This window comes from Agelaius tricolor, unplaced genomic scaffold, assembly GCF_023055355.1.
Source record: "Agelaius tricolor isolate 1412-34295 unplaced genomic scaffold, bAgeTri1.0.p SCAF_1, whole genome shotgun sequence".
Taxonomy (NCBI): Eukaryota; Metazoa; Chordata; class Aves; order Passeriformes; family Icteridae; genus Agelaius; species Agelaius tricolor.
In genome coordinates this window covers 32,941,394-32,956,036 of record NW_027269261.1, presented here as the reverse complement: position 1 = coordinate 32,956,036, position 14,643 = coordinate 32,941,394, and the positions used below count along the sequence as shown (strand labels likewise).

Below are 14,643 nucleotides of genomic sequence, written 5' to 3'. Positions count from 1 at the left end.
CAAGGAAAAAAATAGTCTCCTATGTTGAGTCTATTTCATATTCAGTTTGGAAATTCTAAACTAAGACAAAGTTTTCAAGATATTTCAAAATATACTTGAAAGATTTGGTCTTAGAGCTCTGGGAACTTTAATTCTGACCACTACTGCTGGCAGAGTCCCTATGTATCACTACAGAGAACAGCATACCCTGCATATCTACTGCTGAGGACATTGCCTAGTCAAGGTGTCACAGCACATTATGACTGAGAAAACCCTTCTAAACACAGCAAACTGACTCCTAGAGCTGATAAAATTCTATGTGTTTCAAACACGGGCCACTGGCTGGACAGCAGCTTTGCAGGAAAGGACCTGGGGCACCTGATGGATTCCCAGTTCAATAGTAGCAGGTCCCTGTGGCAGAGATAGATGGCAATATCCTGGGCTGCACTGGGAGGAACGTTGCCCTGAGGCTGGGGGAAATGATCCTTCCTCTCTTCAGCGCTGGTGAGACCACAGCTGGAGTTGCGTGTCCAGGTCCGGGCTCCCCAGTGTAATAGAAAGATGGAGTTACCAAAGATGATGTAACCAAGGGCCATGAGGATGATTAAGGGTCTGGAGAAAAGGCTGAAAAGCTGTAACAGTTCAGTCCAGAGAAGAGAAGGCTCAGAGGAAGTTCTCATCAATATATATACAAATATGTCATGGGAGGGTGTAAAGAAGATGGAGCCAGGCTATTTCCAGTGGTGTCTAGTTACAAGACCATGAGCAATGGGCACAAACTGGAACACAGGAGGTTTTGTCTGAACATCAGGAAACACTTTACTGTGCAGTTGACTGAGCGCTGGCACAGGTTCCCCAGAGAGGTGGTAGAATCTCCATCCTTGGAGATACTCAAAAACCAACTGGACAAGGGAAACCAGCTCTAGATGATCCTGCTGGAAAAAGGGGATTGGACAAGGTGATCTCCAGAGGTCCTTTCAACCTCACCCATATGGTGATTCTGTGATACTACTAAGCATGTTAAGCAGGAAATCTAGCCTACTGACTAGAGGTGTCTTTTCCACATATTCCTTCCTCAAGTCTGCCCAGAAACATCTGGGCAACCAAAAGCAACTTGTCTGTCAAGTATGCTACCTTGCAACCAAAGCATTGCCCTGGTTTTAACCTTTAAATAAGTACTGACCAAGCAGTCTAGCATCTGTAAACTTCAAAGCAATTTAAAAGATTTTGGCCTTTCATACTGTGAAGAGCATATGTGCAGGCTACAAGGACACCTATCGTAACACCCTTGATGGAATCAGCTTTGATCACAGAGATGTCTTTTATTATAGTAGAATATAGGGGGAAAGTTAGTATGTGTAGGCTCATCCATTTTTAAAAATGTCTACCGCTTGCTTTTTTAAAACCTTTACTTTCCATTTCAGAATCTCGACTTGAAAAAAAGTCCTAATTTAAAATGTCAGGATGGTTTTTTTTCTGTATTTGATTTGGTTTTGCTAATTCGTCTTCATTTTCTGACCAGAAATAACTAATTTAACTAGTACTGCTATTTATTTTAGTAACTGATTTAGAACTGGTACAACCTGGTGGGGCTGCTTGTGCCAACGGCATGACGGCTACGTCTGCAGCAGAAAACCTGGCATCATTGCTTGTCCTGAGGAGTAAGGAATCCAGTTTGGAAATCATAGCTTTTTTAACCCCCACCCACAAATCCAGCCTCGTGCATATTAAATCCTGTCTGTTTGAGATATGACCTGGATGTGTGCCAGTCCTGTCCCTGCAGCACCACGTGTACCAGCAGTTCCGACCTGCAGAACAATTTGCTGGGGAAGCATTGAGAGGCTGCTGAGAAGAGAGAAATGGAGAAACCAGGATGGGACGAGCATCCCAAAGATGGGGAAGAGGGGTCATGTGTGGAGCACTGTGAAGAGGGGAAGCTCCCTCTGTGCACCAGTCAAGATTTCACCTTTGTGTGCACGTGTCCTGTAAGTGATATTTGGTGCACGTAGCATTCCTCATTCAAATCCCTCACTGAGACAAGTCATTGCCAAAAAGACCGCCCCCCCCACCCCCCAGGAGACTTCAGTCCTTCCTCACATCATATATTAGCACCTCAGATCTCCTGCATTACTGCTCAGACTAAATGTGCATTTAAAAAGAAAGGGAAAAAAAACCCCACACATTGCAATCTTCCTGTGAAAAAGAATTACAAACATGAGGATAACACCCCAGTCCTGGCTGTTGGGAAACAGTCTCTGTTTGGGGGGGTTTGCTAACTCGTCCTCTCCGTGGTGGCCGAGCCACCTCAGTGCACAGGCAGTGTAGCGTGTGGAGCCCACAGAGGAGCACGTCCCTTCTCCTGGGGTCGTCACTACCATAAACATCTCGTTAAATAACTGCAGCAGTGGAGATACATGGAGTGCTTGGTGACCCTCATAATTTCTCATTTCCTCCCTCAGATGAAGTGGTCGGCAAGTTGTGCTTATGGTGGTAGTCTGAAAAATGTAGGAGCTCTTGGATGATCTCTGCAAGATGTGCTTTCACTTATCCATGTGCATCTCTTTGTTTCTGAATTTAAAATGTGGTACATCTGAGTGAAGAAAACTAGGTTTCTATGCAGGCTGCCTCTTTTCCAGCTCAGAAGTAAAAGATGTCAAAATATGCTTTTTGAACAAACCTGCTTAGAGGCAGAAGGCTTTCTGTATTGATCAGAAAAGCTCAGAGTGACCAAACTGAAGTGAAAAATCTCAGAATGGTGTGGAGGAGGGTATCATTATTTTTTGCAGATGGCATGTCTGAGCAGCGTTTGGCTTTGGTTCCTGCACTAATGCAGCATGTTCTTGCTGCTGGTAAATCCAATCTACTAGAGATGTGGGTGCTGCAAGACATTCCTAAAGGCTCTCCAAGATCATTCCACCCTTGCCTCACTTATCGCCTTCAGTCCCTTTCTCCATCTTCAAATCTGCAAGTGTCAAAGTTAATAGAAAATGCCAAAGGGGGAATTGAAGAAAATCTGAAAGCTTTTCTGAGGGAATGCTGAGCAGGAATCCCAGAAGTGTACAAAAGAGTTTTTAGTCTGAGCACCCTGAGCACCTGTGTCACTTAGGCATTACTGAAAGTTTTATCTGCACCTTTCCTGATCAAGGGATGGTCCCTGGCAATGCAGTTGTGAGTTGAATTTTCTTTCTTTTTTTTTTTTTTTTTTTGAGGTATTTGTATGCCTTCCCTTCTTGAGGATTCCCCACTGCAAATATCTAGCAGAGTGTGTAGCCCAGGACATGTGAGCAGAAAGAACTCTGTATATTTTGTGGTTTTGTTGAGTGGCAGTGCAACCCGGATGATGTAAGACCGCCTCTGATTTCCAACTCTGGTACTTCTTTCTTGGAGAAACCACTAACCTTCACAGATCCATGGGGTTTTTGTCTCCACACTGACAATGGTGATAGGTACTTGCCGTCCTCTGTAAAGGGACCCCAGCGGAGTTGGGGAAAGTTCCAAAATCAGCAAACTTTTTCATCATCTTGGAGCTGCACAAAGAGGAGCAGAGAGTTTGTGGGTGCTGAAAAGGCTCAGTATGTCTGTCACGCTTGCTTTTCTCCCCAGATAGCAGCTATAGAGTACTGGAAGCTCAAATGACTCAGAAGGGGAAGGGGAACCTGTGAAGTCAATGCTACCAAACCCAGCAACTAAGTAGTGAGGGAGAGACTTCCTCACTTTTGTGTCTGTGAGTAGGACAAAACATTCCTGGTGCCAGCCTGGAGCCAAGTAACCCACAGCAAGCTGTTCTGTGGGCAGTGCCAGCAACGAGTGAGCTGAAGTACTGCAGCCAGGTAAACAGCCACGCACACTTCTCCACAGACCCAGACTGCTCATTTGGTTGCTGTCTAGACGGCACTGCCCCGGCACCTCCTACCCTCTGCCTCCCTGCCCTTCTTGCACACATTTGCTTGTGGGCTTCCCCATTGCACGGGACTGCAGTGCTGCTCACTCCTTGCTGCTGACCATGTAGGCAGCCAGGCTTCGTTTGCCCCTGAGGACACCAGCTCAAACATCAGCTGGAGGGAGGAACTCGACATGAGGAGAGAAAATGAGCACTTTCTCCAGACACCCCTTAAAGACAGTTTCAGCAATTTTTATGTGCTGCCTGGTGAAATGCAAGTTAGCTGTTAGGTTGGCAAGGGAAACTTTTATGGACTGTTCACGCCCTTTGGGCACGACCCTGGCCCCGTGTCTAAGCTCTCTCACACATGTGGGAAGCAGAAGTGCTATAGCAGGCAGCACAGTCACACACGCTGAAGTGAGATGAGAACCAGACTCGCTTGTTTAGTAGCCTCTAAATGCTGCTGTATCCAAATGAACCCTTTCATTGGATGGGTGTGCAGAACAAATCTGGGGGGCAAACACACGAGATTGACTCATAAAGCAGAGGTCAAGCCATTACAGGAAAGATATTATGTATTGGTGTAGGCATCAGGCACCCCAAATATCCACTGGCAATGCTCTCTGGAAAATGTGATCCCTAAAATTCCAGGTCAGCATCTTCTGGAAGGGACTGCCCCCCCTGCCCCCGCCCCCCAGCTCAGCAGTTTCCATTTAATTTTTTGAATTATTAAAAGATCAAATGTTGGAATGCTGGATAGCCTGAATTCATTTGTCAGATCACGAAGTACTCATAACATTTCTCAGCCTTAATAACACATCTGCTCTTAAAATGTGGTCTCTTGATAATAGCTGGCTGAAAGTGTCTGAATTTAGGGATTATTTGAGACAACAGATTTCCTTCTATTTGGAATTGAATGAGGCATCTGCTCCCTCACCGTCAGCTTTGTGGGATATTCTCAAGGCAATCATAAAAGGGCAGATCATTTTGTACATTATGAGAAGGAAAAAAGACCTCTGTTGGCAATTAAGAGACTTGGAAGGGTGAATTAGAGACCCGCAAAGGTACTGCTTCATGTCTAAAAATTCTAGCTACACCATCCATTCTCCCCTCTGTCTAGGGTGGGACACAGATTTATCTGATGAGTGGAGAGGGAGGGGGCAATTCTCCCATCAAAGGCAATGTTTGCAAAAAGGAAAGAGAAAGAAAATTAATCAGGAAAGGATATGCACACTCCATCTTGGATAACTGACCCAACAACATATTAGAGAGATTAGGACTCAGGATGGAGAGCAAGGCATGGATCCCTTGGAGGATTAAAGGAAATTTTGCCAATATTTATGCCAGTTTGGTACATCGGAAAACCAGGACAAAAAAATGAATGCTTGCAAATTATTTAACACATATTCATCATCAGAATCTTCTCCCACATATAAGCGGAAGATGATTAATAAAGAAGTAAAAACAAAAGCAACTGGAGCTGAGAGAAGGCACTGCTTTGCACTTTGCAGGTATATAATTCATTCCTGGATGTGACACATGACAGGCAGGGCCCAGATGATGCCATTTGCTAGGGTAGGACAGGATGCGTGCTCTGGACCACCTGTCCTGGCCAGCACACAGGTGAAGGCAGACAAATAAACAAGGCAGACAAATAAATATATGCACAAATACACACAATTGCATACATGTAGATCTGCATGTATCCATATATAGCACATGTATATACTCACATGCCTGCACACATCTATACATATAGATGTATAGATAAGTATATTTAGCTTTTTAGTCAAGTGACGCAAGCTGCTGCAGCTGGAAATAACACTGTCTGCTCATGAAAAGACAGGCGTGTACTTAGACTTATTTATGTGGTAGAAAATGTGTTTGAGGGATGTGAGTTGCCTCAAAGCCTTTGCCAGAGCAGAGGGGAGCAACCTGTGAGACACCTTGGATGCATTTGCATCTGGGAATAATTATTTACTGTAAGACTGATCCCACCATGAAATACCTGGAGGAGGATCTCCTGCTGCAGGACGGGATTCCGGCAGGTGGGAATGTGTGCCCTATGGCCTCACTGTGATGCACAGGTGTCCCCAGTGTGTGGTGGGGAAGACTTTTCTGGTTGGTAGGAGGTGAGCTGGTGAGCTGCTCTGTTTGACCTGAGATGGGCAGAGGAAGGCACCTGACACTGAATCCTGGCATGCAGGCATATTTATGAAAATATGTAGCCTGAGTTGGAAAGGCCACTGTACCTTAAGGGCGTTGTTAATTATTTTGTGTTTTCTAATACCTGTCTAGAGCCCAATAACTGACTTTTGTGAAGGTCCTTTTCTGAAAATGGTGGCCCTTCATTTTGAATGACTGAAACCATAGGAAAAAAGTCTAGGACTTCACAGCTCTTCAACTCTGCACCAGTGCCTTAGGCATTGCAACTGCCTCTGTAAAATGGGATGAGGCAGAGGATGGATGGATTGTGCTTTGCCACCTCAGAGAGTGTTTGGTACCTCGGCACAATGCAATATACACAGGACCCTCCCAGAGAGGGAGCAGTAGTGGCTGAGCTTTCTGCCCTGGGCAAGTGGCATTGCTGTTGGATCAGGGCAGGTATTTGGCTCACAGCTGACTCGGGGAGAAGGAGCAAATGCAAATGCTCAGCATAACACATAATATACCCACAGGTCAGTGAGCATCGCACACCGTGCTCTACGGCTGCGCTGCAAAGTGGGAGTCTGCTCCTGTTCTCAGCCCAAGAGACTTGCTCTTTAGCGAAAGCTGTGGGGGCTTACGCTGAGAAGGTCTGTGGTGCAATCCCCGGCCTTGGCGGGGATGCTTGGCAGCACCGCCACCGCCCAGAGCGGCTCCGAGCGCTCCGCAGCTGCAGGCGGGAGCCCGGCCAGGGGGCCGGCGTGGATCCCTGCGCGGGGCTCCCACCGGGGCTGGGCTTTCACGCGCTAATCCTCGGGGTGAGGGCAGGGGCTCTAGCTACCGGCTTTTCATTCGGGGATGGCTTGGTTTCAAAGGCAGCTTTTTAGCACTTTGATCGAGGCTCACATCAATTCTTCATGTTCTATATTAGATATTGCAATTTATATTACGAGAGGTGTTTGAAGTTTCTGATTTTCCCCTCGGCCACCTTTAAATCTAATTTCTAATACCTTAGCCACTCTAATGAAGTTCTCAGTAGTTTACATTGTTATTAAACCTCTGTTTGGGGAATATAGCTTTAATCCTCATTATATACCAAATATGGGTATCAAATATTCATTGTGTAATTGCAATTAAAAAATACAACCCCCAAAGGATCTTTTATATTAATTTAAATTATCCTGCACTTATATTATCGTTTGAAATAACCTATACTGCTGCAATGTCTTTATTGAAGACATTTCAATGTCTGTAGTTATATTGAGAACTCCTCCTTTTTTCAGTTAAATCTTGTTCTATGACACTGTAGTCATGTAGATATAGACTTACAGCAGTATTATATTTGAACCTTTTTTTTTCACCCTCTTTGTATTTTAAAGAAACAGTTGAAATCACTAATTTTGCATTCAGTGTTAGCAAAAGTAGAGTAATTAATCCAGGCAGCTTTTTCATGCATTTGACAAAGCTTCATGTCACATGAGCTGTTTTCTCTTTATAAGCAGAGACACATTCTTTACTCCTTGCAAGTATCAAGAAAGTTATCAAGATAAATCCCCAAATAACACATTGAAGGACTTTAAAATGCAAAATTTACCGTTTACAACTTAAATATGAAAAAACCCAATTTATAGTCTGCATATAGATAGCATGGTTTGGGATACATTTGCAGTGGATTTCAATAAAGTAAACTGCTAGCAATTTACAAGATTATTCTTTTAAGCTAATGTTTGTAGATAATAATAGCATCTTATCTTTAATGTATCTCTCTTGATTCCCACACTGAACATCCTTTACAAGAAAAAAGAAGGGATTTTGATGTCATTAGATGACAAATGTTATATTTACAGATGATGATCTCTGTGTTTGAAAGCTGCGTTAGCTGGCATCATCTCCAAGGGGTAAGATTCAGGTAGAGCAAAGCTTACTGCCGTGTAGCAGCTCAGTTACAAAGAAAGGATTCCAGCTGTGGCCTCTGGGAGTCACTACTTGGAGCAGACACAGCAAGACCCATCACTGGCTTGCAGTCTGCATAGATATGATTGAATATTTTTATTTAAACATTATGGGAGAAAGCCTAAGAGGTCACATTTCTGCCTGCCACACAGCCCTTTTTGTTTTTACAGCCATTGTAAGTATTAAATGGAGAAGCTCTTGGACTAAAATAGAATTAGCATTAAAACAAATTCTGAAATCTGAGAAATTTGGTGGAAATCTGTATATTTCTGATGCCCATCCTCACTTTTTTTTGAACTGACAAACCCAAATGGGAGAGCCAGGGGCAAGTTTCATACTTGCTTCCCTGTTTTAAGCACAATCCCCAAATGTGAGGGATGGGAAAGAGGATGGGAACGGGAAGATTTGGCACAGCGAAGGAACCGGTACGTTCCTCACTCTTTCTGTGCAATAGCCTGCTGCCTGCAGTCACTCAAGAGAGAAAGGTGTCCCAGCAGTGTCTCCAGAGAGCACAAGCACTCAGGATGCTTAGATGGTGTGAGCTAATGGCTTTTGGAGGCTGAGTACTCCTCTCAAGAAGATATAACAGGGGGCTCTTTGGAATGGCAGCTGCTACCAAAACCATGGTGGGATTATTTGAACAACACTGGGAGAGACTTTCTTCTGTTGCAGTTGAAGGAAGCAGGAGAATAAAGGAAAGTTAAAAGGAGTTCTGACATGAAAGCCATGTCCATGGCTCCTTGTTCCCTATAAAGACTGATCTGGCAGCAGTCCAGCTAAAAAGGCATTTCAAGCCTCTTGTGATCCTCTGGACTTTCTGGACATCATCTGTGTTAGAACTGGGCCCTCCCAGTCTTGTGGTTGAACCTGTCACAGCACATGGATAGCAGGGACTCCACTCCAATGCTTCATGTCCAGGAAGTCTTATTGCCCTTCCTGTTTTATCTCCTGTCTTTCTACTGTGTGCAGCCTGCGCATCACCTGTCCTTAACACACAGCTTGATTCCCCGGCCACCCACACGGCAGCTGGAGCCAGGAGGCTCCTCCTTTTCCTGGAGCCTTGGTAAGCAAAGCCAGGTGGTGCAGGGGAGTGAAACCCAGCTGTTGCAGGTAGGGTGAGGGCTATCAAGCTCCCCACCCATGAGGTGATTCTCATCAAGATTACCAGGTAGGAAAGACATCAGTGCTGGATGCTCTTGGCCCATTCCATTGCTGCCAGATGATTGGAGGCAGCTTGCAGGTAAAAGTAGCCCCTCTAATTGAGGAAGGGGAGCAGGCTGTTGGCCTCTCTACTCTTCATGTGGATCAAGACTGTAAGTGCAATGGGATGAGTCAAAGCTCTTGATAAGAGAAGACTTCACCTTGCCCGTGCCTCCCTGTCCTTCCACAGCCCTGACTGAAGATGGAACCACAGTGGTTCTGGTGCCAATGACCCCACATGACTAGCAATTTAATGTTCAGGTTGTCCTTGGGTGTCCTCTTGGGAAGACTCTTTCCAGGCTGATTTCCGTGGGCTCCCTGTCTGCAGGAGTTACTTCATGGAGGTTAGGCAGAGCTAGGTTTATGGCATCAGTCCTGGGGAGCATTTTTCCAGGGAGCTCAGGGGTATGGGAATGTTTTTTAATTGCCAAATTTGGCATCACTTCCTCAGGGGCTGGGTCTCAGCCTTTAAATAATGAGCACTACAGGTTCACTGTCCAAAATTGTACCCACATTTCTTTTACCTGCAGTTATCTCCATCCCCATCACTGATTCCATGCATAGGCAAGCATTGTTAGTACTGTAAGAATTAATCACATACTGTTTGAAAAAAAAAATTGACATTTGCATTTCAAAACTCTTACCAATTCTAAACATTTATTCTACAAAACTTGGAAAGATTGTAGTTCTGTTTCAAATTATTCCAGCACCGTGGGCATTGCCACAGAATGTAAAATTACAGAACATATGAGACTGAAACCTGACACCCGTTCTTCCCTGTTGTGAAGTGTCGTTGATGAAAAATACACAAGTTTGAAGAAAAAAAATTATGTAGGAGCATGACCTATTCCCAAAGCAGCTAGCCAAATTCACTCATGTTTCAGAGAAAGCTGCATATGTAAATAGAGTAGGGAACACTTCTTCAAATACAATCAAATTGGTTTAAAATAGTAAGAAAACATGAAATATCTACTACAGAATAATCTCCTGATGCTACTGCAAGGAAGTTCACAGTGTTAGCAGAGAAAAGAAAGGACATGATACTGTTTGAAAGTGTATCTTTTCTGTAATCAAAACAACACAGAATTTAGTGAAATCACTCTTCATTGCTATTAAAATTCTTCTTCCTTTAAATATTTTTCAACTAGACATTTTTAAGTTTTGTACTCAAAGAGATGACTTTTGCATGAAATGAATAATCTACTCAGACACTTTAGTCCTTTAAAATGATCTAGAAAAAATGGTGAGACATAGGTTGAAAGGAGCATTTATACGGAGGTGACATGAGTGAAACTGGAATTGAATATAAATACAATTGTATTAAATATAAGTATAAATATTATAAATATTCAATACATGTAATTAAAAAATCCCCCTCATCTGTGTATTTGCACATACATGTGTGTGTGTGTATATTTTGCTGCACACACACACACAGACACACACGCTGATGTATCTATGCAACGCTTTCATTTGAAGACTCCAAAACACTTCAGCAAGTTGAGTATTGTGCTTAGCTGCTCTCCTGTTACAGATGGGGATGTTAAAGTGCAGAGAGGTTGCATGTGCAAAGCACATTGCTTTCTTGGATGTAATAACCAGTAAATGAGTTCCCAGCTAGCAGAGGAACTGCCTCTGTCACCTTCAGCAAACCACCTGTTGCTTTTGAATGGAGAATTAGCCATTTTGGTTCAACATTTCATCTTCCCATTCCAGCTGCTAGTTTTCACTCTACCTGAAGCAAGCAAAAACCACAAAGAAGTTCTGACATGTTTCAGAGTAGTCCGTTCTTTAAAAAACAAGCCTAACCTCCCATAGTACACACCATTAATTCCCCAGATCTGGGCCTGCTTCTCACCCATGCAGCATTTAATTCCTTTCTTAATCTCTTCTTTATCCATAAGTAAGTAGGAGTGTTATTTGAGTAAGGAATGAGCAAGAGCTGTAGGCTTTAGCCTTTGAGTTACAGAGATGAAATAGTTTACACTCACAATATGTTGTATTATTTGAAACAGGCAGATAATATTTTTCAGTGAAAATTAAATTTAAAACATATGTCGACGATCATCCACATCTTTCACAAAACATTGCATGTTCCTGAAGGTCCCTATTTCACAAAGGTTGGACAATTTTAACTTGATTCCCTGAACTGTTCATTTACTCTTCTTTTTCTGATTTGTTTTGCCTCTTGCTCACTTTTATCAAATCACCTGGTGAGGTAAAAATGAACTGTCCCATGTAGATGGCCAGTTCTGGAGCGCACATGTATCAAGAAGCCCTCCAAAATCCCAGGGCTGCAGAGGTGGCATCCCCTCCCACCCCAGCTTTTATACTGATCTGCTCAGTGGTCCACCAAGGAGTCCAATTTTAAGACATAAGTTTGCACATTCTTTGCCAGCAGTGTCTGGGAAACAGCAATAAAGGAAAATCTCTCCACTACCCATATGGGCTGCCTTTGCTGTAGAACATGAAACCCTGGCAGACCCCCCCATCTCCTTACTCCTTCCTCTTTCACACCAAAAATGCTCCTGGAGAAATTTTAACTGTTTCTTCATCACATTGTAAAGCAAGCATTGCTACAGGTTTCTGTGCTGGATGATCTACTGCTCACAGCAGCCCAGCTTCACTTCCCTCCCATTTGGGGAGGCTGGGGCAGAGCAGAGGTGCACACTAAGGTCTGTGGTGGACCTCAAGGTCTGCTGAGGACCAAACTAAAGTCTCAGTTCCCCTGAGCCTGACCCCTATAGCCCTTGACCCTGTTCCACTCTCAGATGTTTTCTTCTAGAGGCTTCAACCTGGGCTGCTAGCCCCATTGCATCCTGTTAACCCCAGTTCTCCACCATTTTTTATTCACTGCTGCCCATTCTTGCTTTTCAGGCTTCTTCTCCCAGTCAGCCCTGCTTCCTTCTGGCTCCCAGCCCACCTGTCTTGAGGCATGTCCACATCTGGGATGAACATGGCTGGGCCTTGGAAATAAAGAACAGCTAGAGGGGCCTGCCTTATGGGTAAGTGGGAAAAAATCTTCCAAGGGCTGGGTGGTAGTAGGGTCAGGGGGAACAGAAAAGAGGAATGAATTCACCTCAAATCTGGTGGCAATAAGAAGGACCTTGATACTAGAGGTACTAGAGTCAAACTGTGGCAAGATAAAGGTTTTAATAATGCTCACTCTCAGTATTTAAGGTGGTGGATCTGCAACAAATGCTGTATTAACTCCAAATATATTTGTAAAACACTTTGGTTTCATCCCCTTTATAATAGTTACACTGGGATTTTGCTGAATCGTATGCTCCTCAGTAGTGCCTGATTCAGAGCCAGATTTATAAAGACATTTAGGTGCTCCTTCCCACTGATTAAGAAAGTAAAAAGCCTAAATTGGTTTAAAAATCTGCCCTTGAGAGCTGCCATGTGTGTCTGGGCACCTGGAGCACTTTAACATTTATGGCATATAAAGACCCAGTGAAGATCAGAGAAATTCTTTGCCAAACACAAATGGCAATGAGATGTACTTTGAACCATCAGTACTGCCTTTAATTTTCTTCTCTAAAGATCAGTGTCAGAGAAGAATATAGTGAGTCTGGGTTTGGGGGCCAGTTCTGCAAACTGGGTCTGATGCTGCTGCCATGAGACTAACTGTTGTCCTTAGCAGAAGCCAGATCAGATCTAAACAACTTACTCAGTGACACATGGCAGTGACTTACCTGACACAGATCTCCTCTGGTTTCCGTGGGCTCAGGGCAGAAGTGAAACCTCATGCCCACAGAGCAGCAGAGGGCTGGATTGCAGCTGGGCTGCAGGCACTGTGTGCCAGTCAGTGTGCTCACCAGCACTTGTTCAGCTCTCGGCTCTAACTGGAAACTTGGGCTTCTCATGCCTGGATGGTAATGCCAGGCTCTCTGAGGTACACCCATTTATCTCTATCAAATGGGAAGGTGGAAACAAAAGATGCTTCAAGATACCTGAGTGATTTTTTCTGTTTGATCTGATTAAACATATTAGAATACGTTACAAGCAAAAAATGGCTTTTTCAAACACATTCAATTTCTTTGAGTCCATTGGGCTTACAAGAATAAATAAACCCTCTCTTATTGCTTCATAATATCAATAATACCCCTGAAATCATTCTGCACTTAATGAGCAATTTAAGAGCATTAAATGTTGTGAACAATCAATTTGCTGGGTATTATTGTGCTTCTGTTTATAAATGTCTAATTATATAGGTCAGACTTGCTTGTAGCCCATTACCTTTGGTAGCCAATTGCAGACCTCTGACTCAGCACAGTGAAAAACAATTCCTTTATAAACCTCTCCCAGAAACAACAGCAAGACCAGAGTACCCATACAGTTGGGTAGTTTTTGCTTTGCCACCAGCATGTGGCCCCCATTCGTGTCCCCACCGCCCCGTCCCTGTGCACGGCAGCCCCTCCACAGGCAGGTAATGAGGAAGGCAGTGCTGTGCTGGAGAGGGGAGCACCACACGCCTTGGCAAAGGTTTCCCATAAAGATCTGTCCTCTAGCTGTGGATGCAAACTCAAGCTGGTCGTGCACACAACTCCAGCATGCCGAGCCCACTACCCCTCGGCACAGCCAAATGTTTCAGCAGCTGCCCTTTTGTCCTGTTTCTTAAATAAACAAAGAACAGATACAAATTAATGACCTAAATTTATGGCAAAACACACTGCCTTCCCAGAGCAAATAGCCTTAAAAGAACAGATGTTAAAATAGCATTTTGTACTCAGAGAGAGAAAACGGCTACCGTGCAAATGGAAAAGCTCAGGATGTGTAGAAAAGAGAAGCTAAAGCATCTAATTGTGCCACGCCGCCTCCCGCTACACCACAAACCCTGTAACCTTCTGATGGTGCCTTGCACAGAATAATTATCCTCCCTGGGGCATTCCCCATCCCTCCTTGCCTTTTCTTACAATCCCAGTAAACTTTCTCCTTTTATTCCTTTATATTCCTTTTGGAGATGAAAAGAGCAAAATGATCATTTTGCCAGCACATTAAACAGCGACTGGCAATCCAGTGCTGTAATCCTCAATGTAATTTAGCCCGGAAGAATTGTGCTCCCGCAACGCACCATCTCAACAAACCATTCCTTTGAATTACCTCTTTGTTTTACCCCAAAGGGTGCATTCATCATGCAGGAGAGATTATTTCTCACTAATTTTTTTGCTGAGACTTATCTTGCCAACGCCTATATTTAAGCATTGTTAATGATATCCATGCACCAGAAAAAAAAAAAGTAATTAAGATGGATAGAGAGCTTTGCAGAGCGAGTTGTTATTTTGTTATTTATTTATTATTTTTGCACAAAAGCAGGGGGAGACACAATCATGCACAGGAGGTGAACGTGCCTTTCGGGCAGCAAGCAGTCTCTGCCATCCAGTGCCGGCAAAGGCAGGAACAAGCGGCACCGGGTCATGGCGAGAGGAATTAGAAGGCATCTCTGTTTTCCTGCCCAGTAAGTGCATTCTGTTTATACTACA

The 14,643-nt window shown here is 43.9% G+C and overlaps 1 long non-coding RNA gene across 1 annotated transcript in view; it reads left to right on the top strand.

The window, feature by feature from the left end:
- The window catches only part of LOC139591002 (uncharacterized), a 41,226-nt gene that overhangs the window by 11,516 nt on the left and 15,067 nt on the right, over positions 1-14,643 (top strand). Inside the window, exons 2-3 of the long non-coding RNA XR_011679489.1 lie at positions 12,035-12,162; positions 14,474-14,618. This is a non-coding gene — a long non-coding RNA (uncharacterized lncRNA). The remainder of the gene's footprint in view (positions 1-12,034; positions 12,163-14,473; positions 14,619-14,643) is intronic.